General features: G+C 40.8%; 1 pseudogene; it reads left to right on the forward strand.

The window, feature by feature from the left end:
* The first annotated feature begins 214 nt into the window (after positions 1-214).
* Positions 215-914, forward strand: LOC125472862 (annotated as a pseudogene).
* The last annotated feature ends 10,542 nt before the right edge of the window (positions 915-11,456 follow it).

An 11,456-nucleotide genomic window follows, 5' to 3' on the forward strand; every position in this document is an offset into this window, starting at 1 on the left:
AACAAGCAACCTTATTGAAGATCTGACTCTTTCTTTTATAGGAGCACCAATTAAGTTCAAGGAGTCCGTTCTGAAAGTTATTGCTTGTAGGAATTTTTCTCTTATCTTCGTACTTCTGAGACTTATTATACTTCATTTTTTTTCTTCATATTTTCTGAGAATATCTGGCCCCTCCGACCGTCGTTTGGACTTGAATGTTGTAGAAGAGGTAGCCATGTCTCCTCAGGATAACATATGGCGCCCATCTTTCTTATCTCCTACTGGTACTGGTCCCCTTACTATTGGGAACTCTGTGATGAAGAATGATATGACCGCTGCGGTGGTAGCCAAGAATCTTCTCACTCCCAAAGACAACAGACTATTTTCCAAACGATCCGATGAGTTGGCTGTTAAGGATTCTCTGGCTTTTAATGTTTAGTGTGCAGGTTCTGTGTCTAATATGGCCCAATGCCTATTTGCTATAACTCGCCAAGTTGAATCATTGGCGGCTGAAGTGATAAGTCTCAAACAGGAGATCAGAGGGCTTAAGCACGAGAATAGACAATTGCACATGCTCGCACATAGCTATGCTACAACCATAAAGAGAAAGCTTGACCAATTACAGGAATCCGAGGGTCAGATTTTAAATGATCATCAAAGGTTTGTGAGTTTGTTCGAAAGGCATTTATTGCCTTCGTCCTCTAGGGTTGTACCACATACTGAAGCTCCAGATGATCAACCTCTGGTGCCTCCTCTTTCTGGGGTTCTGCCCAGTACTGAGGCTCCAAATAATCACCCTCCGATGCCTCCTATTTCTGGGGCTTTGCCGAGTGTTGAGACTTCTCCTGAGCAGCCTTTGTGAAGGCGCCCTCCTGTTTGTTTGTTTTGATTCATGTGTATGCACGTATTTGTAATTTATCGAAGATATCAATAAATAAGCTTTACTTTATTCAACGTGTTGTGTTAAATACATTAAGGTATCATTCACTAAGTTCTTTGAATTTTTTATTTTGTTGAAATTTGCATGTTGAAACTTTGTGGATAGACCCTATAGGTTGAAGTAGTGCTCCCTTAATTTCTTGAGTGAGGAAAACTTCTCGGTTGGGGACTTGAAAAATCCAAGGCACTGAGTAATCGTGAAATTTCTGAGTACCAAGGTGTAATGGTATATGGTAGGAGTCCCCCAAGTCTCCGGTTGAGGGAGTTGACGAGGGAGGTGTCTTGCTAGTAGGCAATTTTCCAAAAAAAAACTTCACCATTTTCCTTTCTAAGTGGTTGCCCAAAACTCCTCATTCATATATATTTGGTATGAAAGTTGTTAGGCCCAAAGAAGGGGAGGCCTAGGCTTTTTTTTTTTTTTTTTTTTTTTTTTTGTGAAGATTTGATGTTGAAGCTTTTGTGTTGAAGCTTTGTTGGTGAAGCTCTTGTGTTGAAGCTTTGTAGGTGAAGCTCTTGTGTTGAAACTTTTTAGGTGAAGTTTTTGTGTTGAAGCTTTATTGGGCACCATAAATTGATTTTGCTTCACATTATCTTGATCAAGAGTGTGTGAAGCTTTTGAGAATTGTAGTTGCTCTCCATTGATGAAGCTTTGTTTGATGTTGAAGCTTTGTTTGATGTTGAAACTTTGTAGGTGAAGCTTTTGTGTTGAAGCTTTGTTGGGCACCATAAATTGATTTTGCTTCACACTATCTTGATCAAGAGTGTGTGAAGCTTTTGAGAATTGTAGTTGCTCTCCATTGATGAAGCTTTGTTTGATGTTGAAGCTTTGTTGTTGAAGCTTTGTTTGATGTTGAAACTTTGTAGGTGAAGCTTTTGTGTTGAAGCTTTGTTGGGCACCAGAAATTGATTTTGCTTCACACTATCTTGATCAAGAGTGTGTGAAGCTTTTGAGAATTGTAGTTGCCCTTCACTTGTTGAAGCTTTTGTTGGCACCTGATGCGTTATTTATGCGCACACAAATTAAACCCTCTTTTTGACAATTGTAGTATAAGTATAAGTAGGGATCGTTCTGGACCGGGGATTAGGAGGGATTGCAAATCTCTTGGAAACTGACTCAAAAACGTAAAATAAAGTTTAAAACACTAAACTAGACTCAAAGAATGCAAAATTAAAGTTTAAAACACTAAGACAAACCAAAAACTCAAAATGCTTTAAAAACACAAACTAAATTGAATTCTAACTAAAATGAACATTAAAGCAAAAGGGGGATTGAGGTTTTTACGAAAATTGAAATAACGAAACAAGTTAATAAACTAGACAGAATGTAAATATGAAATTTATGGATGAATGCTAGCTAAGGGGTTCATCTCCATACATGTTACACTTGCATACAAGATTGATTCTCAGTTGGTCTTTCGATAAATTATGAAACTCAACACTCCGGGTTAATTAGGTCCGCTTAAATTAACCGTCAAGTTTTCCTTAAGTTAATGAATTGGATGGGTTAGCGCAACGCAATTCACAACATTCTCCAAAAGTCCTTTACGTGAACAGCACAATAAAGATACAATCAAAGATCATTAAGCATCATGAAAACTATAAGTGTTGACAAGGCATTCGTTACTATGGAATACGCATGAAACTCGTGCCAAGAATTCATTTAACGCGATTGTTTATAAGCAACCTCCACTACTTGTGAATATAAGTTCATAACGATTAGGTGAAACTCACTTATATTCTAGCGTCATATTCATGCATGAAAATTAAGCGCGCATTCTTAATAAACATACATAAATAAGTTATCAATCAAACGGTTAAACAAATTGAATCAACAACTTATGAAATTCCAACGAAAGTTAATCAATTCATATTGCAAATATAAACATAGTTTCGAATCACCCCCTAGCTAAAGGGGGATTAGTTCCTCATAACTTTGAAATCAAAGAAACACCTAAACATTCCAACAACTCAAACTTGAATTGTATGAACGTTTAGGCACTCTTCTCTTCCATTCCTCATACGTACAAAACAAAGAGAATTGAATTTAAACTTTGAAATAAAAAAACACCTAAACATTCCAACAACTCAAACTTGAATTGTATGAACGTTTAGGCCCTCTTATCTTCCTCGTTGTTGTAGCACAAGGTCTAAGGTGAGGTTTGGGGGATTATGGAAATGGATGAGGAGTGGTGTAGAAGTGGAAGGGGAATGGAAAAATGGTGTTTGGATTATAAGGGGAGAGATGGGAAGCTCACGGCTAGGGAAGGGAGAATGTGTTTGTAATGTGTTGTGTATGAAATGAGATGATCTTTGAATGAATGAATGCAAGGGTATTTATAGGAGTAATGGAGGGAACATGACAGCTAGGAGGTGGGTGGAAATGTGGCTGCAAGTTTGGTGAATGATTATGAGTGAATGCATGTGAATGTGGCTAGGTTGGAAAGCTGGAAATCTGAAAATGCAAATGGGAATGCTGAAATGCAAAGGTGGCCACGGTTTTGAGTGTGTTTTGTGTAGGAAATGCATGTGAATGCATGTGAATGTTGTTTGTGTGAAGTGTGTGTGGGTTAAAGAGTGAATGGTGGTGTAATGATGAAGTGTGATGGCTGAAAATGTCAAGGGAAATGCATGTGATTGCACGGCAAAGAATTTCAGGATGCATGTGTGTTGGTGTGTTGTGTGATTGTTTTGTGGTTGAATGATTTAGTGGCTGAATTAAAGAATGGGAGTGCATGTGGCTTAGGTGGTGTAATGATGAAGTGGGAATTGAAAGAATGTGGTTGGAAAGTGGAAGGGAAGGCACGGCACAAAAGGGGGAAGTGTTGGAAATGCATGTGATGCATGCCAATGTTGTCTTTTGGTGCATGTGTGTGTTGAATGGTGTCCTTTAATTATGCACGGTTTAGGGCTGTTAAGGGGAGAGAAATGGGAGTGAATGTGGCTTAATGATGAAGGGGGAAAGCTTGGAAAGCATGTGGCAAGGTTGGTTGCATGATGATGATGCATGTGAGTTGAAATGCATATGTTTAAATGGTTGAAATGTGTAGATGATTATGAGTATGATAAGTGATAAGTGAATGATGTATTAAGTGATAAATGAATGATATGTTAAGTGATAAATGAATGATATGTGGTGAGTGATAAGTGAATGGAAGTGATAAGTGATAAGTGAATGGAAGTGATAAGTGAATGGTTTGATAAGTGAATGATATGAAAAGTGAATGCTTATAATAAGTGAATGATATGATAAGTGAATGCTTTAAGTGTTTAAAATAGGGAACAAAGCCCTTCCTTGCATGGCAAGGAAGGGAGACACAAGGAAACACACGACAATGTCCTAAGGTTGCAAGGAATGTTGTTTTTGTGTTCTAAAATGCGTAGGAGTCTTCAATGATGCTTAAACATGAGGTCTTTTAGGATTTAACTTTCCTACTTCAAGTCTTTAATTTCGTCCATCCTCTTGGCTCCAAGCATATGATATCCATTCCAATCTCTAATTTGCTCCAAAAGGCTCCAAAAGGCATCCTTTTGCATACCTTGCCCTTAGAACCTGAAAACGCACAAAAGAAGCATAAAGGACTAAAATAACTAGAGAAACATAACGTAAATGCACGAGAACAAGCCATTTAAGTCGAATGAATATGCTCCTATCAGCACCATAAATTGATTTTGCTTCACACTATCTTGATCAAGAGTGTGTGAAGTTTTTTAAGAATTGTTGTTGCCCTTCACTTGTTGAAGCTTTTGTTGGCACCATAAATTGATTTTGTTTCACACTATCTTGATCAAGAGTGTGTGAAGCTTTTTGAGAATTGTTGTTGCCCTTTACTTGTTGAAGCTTTTGCTGGCACTATAAATTGATTTTCCCTCACACTATCTTGATCAAGAGTGTGTGCAGCTTTTTGAGAATTGTTGTTGCCTTTCACTTGTTGAAGCTTTTGTTGGCACCATAAATTGATTTTGCTTCACACTATTTTGATCAAGAGTATGTGAGAATTTTGACATTTGTTGAAGTTGTTGAATTTCCCAATTTCTTTTCTCTTTTTTTTTTTTTTTTTTTTTGTTTTGTTTTTTTGTTTTTTTTTGGGAAAAATTAGAAATTTGAAAATGTGGAAGAGACAACATATACCAATTTTGCTTCCACATTGTTGAGCAAGAGATTGTGATGCAAGCCACACCTTGTAGTAGTCGAAGGTTTGGATGAACCATATAAATTGAATTTTCGAACAATCTTGATCAAGAGTGTGTGAAGCTTTCTACGAGTTGTAGTGTTTGCATTGTTATAGAGGAGAAATGTTTGAAGCAGATGTAAGAGGGCTGAAGAGTTTGATCTTCGTATACTATGCATTGAAGTCGTTGTTTGCTTGCAATAAGACTTTGTTGGTGACTATAACTCTTGTTAGGCATAAGTGCTCCCCTAGTTGAGTTGTAAAGCTTGAGGGTTTTTGATTATTTGTGAATACTAGGAGTTCACATGTACAAGTTGTACTACTCATCTTCTGGTTGGTGTAATGAATGGTGAGTTGCTTTCATCACTTGGTTAGTCGTACGAATGTGAGTTCCTTTATCACCTTTCATCACATTTCATCACCTGGTTGGTGGCACGAAGATGAGTTCCTTCTTCACTTGGTTGGTGGCATGAGTGGCAAGTTGCTAAATGATATTAGAGTACAAGTTGTACATTTGATCACCTGGTTGGTGGTATGAAGGAGAGTACAGGTTGTACATTTCATAATCTCGTTGGTGGCATGAAGATGAGTTCTTTCTTCACATTTCATCACTTGGTTCGTGAGAATAAGGGCAAAGTGTCGAGGCACATTGTAGCAAGTGTCGAATGACACAAAGTGTGTTGAACCCTTTCGAAGCACAGTTGGCTTATGTATGGATGTGTTGGAATGTATGATGTTTATGTATGAATGTGTTGGAATGTATGATGTTTATGTTGATTGACATGAGTGATGCTTATGAATGTTTTGCTATGCATGAAGGGATCCCTTGTTTAGATATAAGTCATGTTAACATATACTTAGACTTTATTTCATGTTGTAAGCATTCGTGTTGAAGCTTTGAACCTGAGCGTTTCAGTGATAGGGATGTAAGGGAGTTATGACCAAGTTGTCTAAATCACCTTTTTATTGAATTGATGCCAAATGGCCTTCATTCCATAGGATGTCAAATGGTCGTAGCTCAACACTTGTACAGTGTGAGTCTATTTGTAATAGTACTTCAAGTGATCAGCGTTCCATGGATGGCCAAGGGTCTTGCCATCGGAGCTCCTAAGCTTGTAAGAACCAGGGCGACTGATGCCAATAACTTCAAACGGTTCATCCCAATTTGGGCTAAGCGTGCCTTCACTTGGGACTCTGTTGCAGAGTAGTCTTTTCTTCAATACCCAGTCCCCCACTTTGAAAGAGCGAGGTTTGACTCTTGAGTCATAGTAGTTGAAGATGCGCTGCTTGTAGGCGACATTCTTCAAGTGAGCCTGGTTTTTATGCTCCTCGACTAGATCCAAGTTGAGGGTGAGTTGTTTGTCGTTTTCACTTTGCATGTAGTTCTGGACTCGAAACGTTGCTTGCTCAAGCTCAACTGGGACAACAGCCTCTATAACAAAGGCAAGTGAGAATGGAGTTTCTCCTGTTGAAGTCCGATATGAAGTGCGGTATGACCAAAGAACTTGGGGTACAAATTCTGGCCAACAACCTTTAGCCTTGTCCAAGCTGGTTTTCAAAGTGCGCTTAATTATTTTGTTGATGGCCTCAACTTGTCCGTTAGACTGGGGATGAGCCGGGGAGGCAAAACATAAGTTGATGTTGAACTTAGAACAGAACATCCTGAACTTTTTGTTGTCAAACTGTCGCCCATTATCCATGACTATCGCATTAGGAATGTCAAATCTGCAAAGGATGTTCTTCCATACGAAGTCTTCTATTTTTGCCTCAGTGATGGTTGCCAAGGGTTCTACTTCGGCCCACTTTGTGAAGTAGTCAACTGCAACGATTGCATAGCGGACCTTGCCCTTTCCTGCAGGCATTGGGCCGATCAAATCAAGTCCCCATTGGGCGAAGGACCAAGGGCTGATCATAGGAGTAAGAGGCTCGGGAGGGGAGTGATGAATAGTTGCGTAGCGTTGACACTTATCACATGAGTAGGATATCCTGATGGCATCTTGGTGGAGTGTTGGCCAGTAATATCCTTGGCGAAAAGCCTTGTATGCTAGGGATCGAGATCCAGCATAATATCTGCAGACTCTTTCATGTATTTCTCGAATGACAATTTCCGCTTCTGCAGGTGTGAGGCACCGTAAGTATGGTAGGTTGAAACCTCGCTTATAGAGTTGGTCATTAATGATCAGGTAGCGGGTAGACTTGTATCGAATCTGTTTAGCTTGGACTTTATCATTTGGGAGAGTGCCATGAACAAGGAATTTATAAATTGGGGTGATCCAGCTATCCCCCTGTTGCAAGTTGCACACTTCTGTGACCATGGTGTTTGGTGTTGTCAACAATTCGACATGAATCTTTCTCCCAATCTTGTCTTCCACTGCTGAGGTGAGGCGAGCCAAAGCGTGTGCATGACTGTTTGCCGCTCAAGGGACTTGGGTGATCTGGTAGTGGAAGTGCTTGAGCAAAAGCTGCGTTTGCGCAAGATACGCTGCCATGGAGTTATCCTTAGCATCAAAGTTGTTCGTGACCTAGTTAACCACCAATTGGGGGTCACTAAAGATATTAATTTGTTTAACTCCATGGTGTTTGGCCAAACATAAGCCTGCTAAAAGGGCCTCATACTCGGCTTCATTGTTTGACGCCTTGAATTTGAAGCGGAGAGCATACTTTATTGCCACTTTGTCGGGGGTAGTCAGGACTAATCCTACTCCACAACCTTGTTGGTTGGATGAGCCATCAACATATAGAGTCCATACTGGGAGTGTTGATTCTACCTTCCGAGTTTTCAGGGGAGATGAAGCCACTGCCTCAGGTGTATGAGAAATGTCAACGGGATAAGTGAATTCCGCAATGAAATCTGCAACTGTTTGGCCCTTTTCAGCTAGTTTTGGGTGGTAGGAGATGTCAAACTCTCCCAGTGCTATGGCCCATTTGATCATTCGTCCCAAAGTGTCAGAATTCTGAAGTATTTGTCGGAGGGGGTGATTGTTAAGCACGATGATGGAGTGTGCTTGGAAGTAGGGGCGAAGTTTCCGAGCAAACATGACTAATGCTAGAGCTAATTTCTCAATGTTGGAGTATCGTGTCTCCGCATCTTGTAGAGCCTTGCTAGCGTAGTAGACAGGTCGTTCGATACTACCATCCCTACGAATGATGACGGAACTGACTGCTGAAGCTGAGACAGATAGATAGACAATTAAGGTGTCACCAACTTCAGGTTTGGAAAGCATAGGGGCTTTACTTATGTACTCCTTGAGGTTCTTAAATGTTTCGGCACATTCATCGGTCCACGTAATGTACTTCTTACTTCCCTTAAGTGCTTTGAAAAAAGGAGCGCATTTGTCTGTGGTCTTAGTGATGAACCTAGTCAAGGCTGCCACCTTGCCTGTAAGGCTCTGGATGTCTTTTGAGGTTACTGCTTCTTTCATGTCCATGATTGCTTTGATCTTCTCAGGGTTAGCTTCAATGCCTCGTTGGCTAATCATGAAGCCCAAGAATTTTCCAGAACCCACACCGAAAGCACATTTGTTAGGGTTCAACCTCATTCGATACTTCTTCAGGATGGAAAAGGTTTCAGACAAGTTGGCAATGTGTTGGTCAGCATGTTTGCTTTTGACTAACATATCATCAACATAAACTTCCATGCTTTTTCCAATCTGTCCAGCGAACATTGAATTGACTAATCTTTGATAAGTCGCCCCTACATTCTTTAGGCCGAATGGCATGACTTTATATCAATATAATCCTCTATCAGTAGTGAATGCCGTGTGTTCTTGGTCCGAAGGGTTCATGAGGATTTGATTGTACCCCGAGTAAGCATCTATGAAGCTTAAGAGTTCACACCCTGCTGTAGAGTCTACAAGTCTATCAATGAGAGGAAGGGGAAAGCTATCCTTCAGGCATCCTTTGTTTAAGTTGGTGTAGTCGACACACATTATCCACGAGATCTTTTGAAGCAAGAGACTTTCCTTGGTCGAATTTTTCTTAACAAGGACCACATTTGCTACCCACGTTGGATAATTGACTTCACGGATGAAGCCTATGCTTTTAAGTTTTTCAACTTCTGCCTTCATTGCTTCATATCGTTTAGCATCATAAGATCTTCGCTTTTGTCTCACCGGCTTAGTCTTGGGATCAATACTCAAGCGATGACAGATGATATCAGGAGAGATGTCTGGCATGTCCTCATATGACCATGCGAAGACTTCAGTGTTCTCTTGCAAAAAAGAGATCAATGCCAACCGAATGGGTGGTGACAAAGTGGTGCCAATCTTCACTATGCGATCTGGATAATCTTTTGAGATAGAGACATACTCCAACTCTTCAGCAGGTTGTGCTTGCTAGGTGAAAGAGTCATCTCGAGGATCGTCGGGTTGATTGTTACCACTGTGAATATTCAAGTTGGCTTTGTCCGAGCTGGTCTTGATAACTTGGTCATGTATAGAAAGTGTTTCTTTGGGTACATGCAAGTGTTGTTGCTTGACTGAAGCGTTGTAACATGATCGTGCACTAAGTTGATCTTCTTTGATGTAACCATTGCCATAAGGGGTCAACATATGCGTGGATACCATGGCCTTGAGATCATTAATGCATGTGCGCCCAAAGATGACATTGTATGTCGTTGGGCAGTCGACCACCAAGAAATTAGTGGTGATGGTGGCTGTGTACGGGCCTGTACCGATGGTGAAGGGTAAATGTACGCTCCCTAAAGGTTGCACGACATCACTAAAGAATCTTATCAGAGGAGAAACCGAGTGATCGAGCAAGTGTTCAGCTACATTAAGTGTTTTGAAAGCTTCAGCAAACATGATATTGACCGACGCCCCCATGTCTACCAGGATTTGTCGTACATCAAAGTTGGCTATGTGAGCCTCCACAATCAGTGGGTCGTTGTGAGGATAGATGATACCTCTTTCTTCTTCAAGGTAGAAACATATTGGATCCCAGTTAGGTTTTTGATACTTGCTTCCCCTGATGTCTTCCACGTGAAACACTTGGTGGCCAGGCTTGAACGTTCATTCATTGTTTTTCATGGCCCTGTTGGAAGATTCAGATATGGGTGTGCCATCGCTTATGGAATGTATCACATTCACTTGGCGTTGGTTGCGGTTATCCCTTGGAGGGTGAAGGAGGAACTGGTCAATTTTTCCTTCCGTGCCAAAGCTTCAATATGATCACGGAGGGTGATACATTTCTCACCGTCATGGCCATTATACTCGTGGTAACCACAAAACATGCCTGTGTTCTTCGTGGACTTGAAATCTGGCTCCCTTGGCCTTGGCTTTGGTATCAAGTGAGCTATACTGGGGTAAATGGTCGTGCATGTGGCGTTTAAAGATGTGTATGTCTCATACCTCGGGGTAGGACCATTCTTGACACGTGTTTGGCCCACTGCATTGACCGCCTAGGGGCGGGTATTATCGTGGTGATACCTTTGGTTATCGTGATAGTGCCCCTTACTCTTTTTATTAAAGTAAGACTAGTGATGATGGAAGTCTTTCCTCTTGCCCTGAGAATGATACGCCTGTTGACTTGGCGAAGTATTAGGTAGGGCAGGGGGAAGCGTCGCTACTATTTGGAAGGTTGAGATCTTCTCATTCGGTTGAATTTGGCTTACATTCCCCATTTGCTGATAAGGGATGGTTGTAGGGGGTTTCCCTTGATATGTCCTTGCCTCGGCGGAGTCATGGTTATAAGCATGTGTTATTACCTCAGAGTAAGTTGATAGGAGCATATTTATGCGACTTAATTGGCTTGTTCTCATGCATTTACGTTGTGTTTCTTTAGTTATTTTAGTCCTTTATGCCATTTTCGTGTGTTTCTAGGTTCATATGGCTAAGGAAGCAAAAAGGTGCATTTTGGAGCAAAATTGGGCTTGGAATGGATAGCATATGCTTGGAGCAAAAGGAATGGACGAAATTGAAGACCTAAAGATCTTATGTTTGAGCAATATCAAGGACTCCTACCTATTCTAGGCCACAAAACAATGTCCCTTGCAACATTAAAACCCTTGCCGTGTGTCCCTTGGTGTTTCCCTTCCTTGCCGTGCAAGGAAGGGCCTTGTTTCCTGTTTTAAACCATTTAAACACGTTCATTCATCAAACCATCTCAGCCATTCACACAAAATCACAAAACATTTCCCAACCATTGCCGTGCAAATCCATTCCATTTTCTGCACCATATTCTCATTCATTCACTTCATCATTGCACCACATTTCAGCCACCATGACATTATTCCTTCATCATTGCACCACATTCCAGCCTTGCCATGCATAACCCACAACATTTCCCAATCCTTGCCGTGGCCTCCCCTTGCATTTCCAGCTTTTCCCCTTCTATCATTTCAGCACATTCACTTCCATGTGCCCTCTTTAA

The sequence above is a fragment of a genome, unplaced genomic scaffold (assembly GCF_019419815.1).
Source record: "Pyrus x bretschneideri cultivar Hongxiangsu unplaced genomic scaffold, Pyrus_bretschneideri_v1 Contig75, whole genome shotgun sequence".
NCBI classification, from domain to species: Eukaryota; Viridiplantae; Streptophyta; class Magnoliopsida; order Rosales; family Rosaceae; genus Pyrus; species Pyrus x bretschneideri.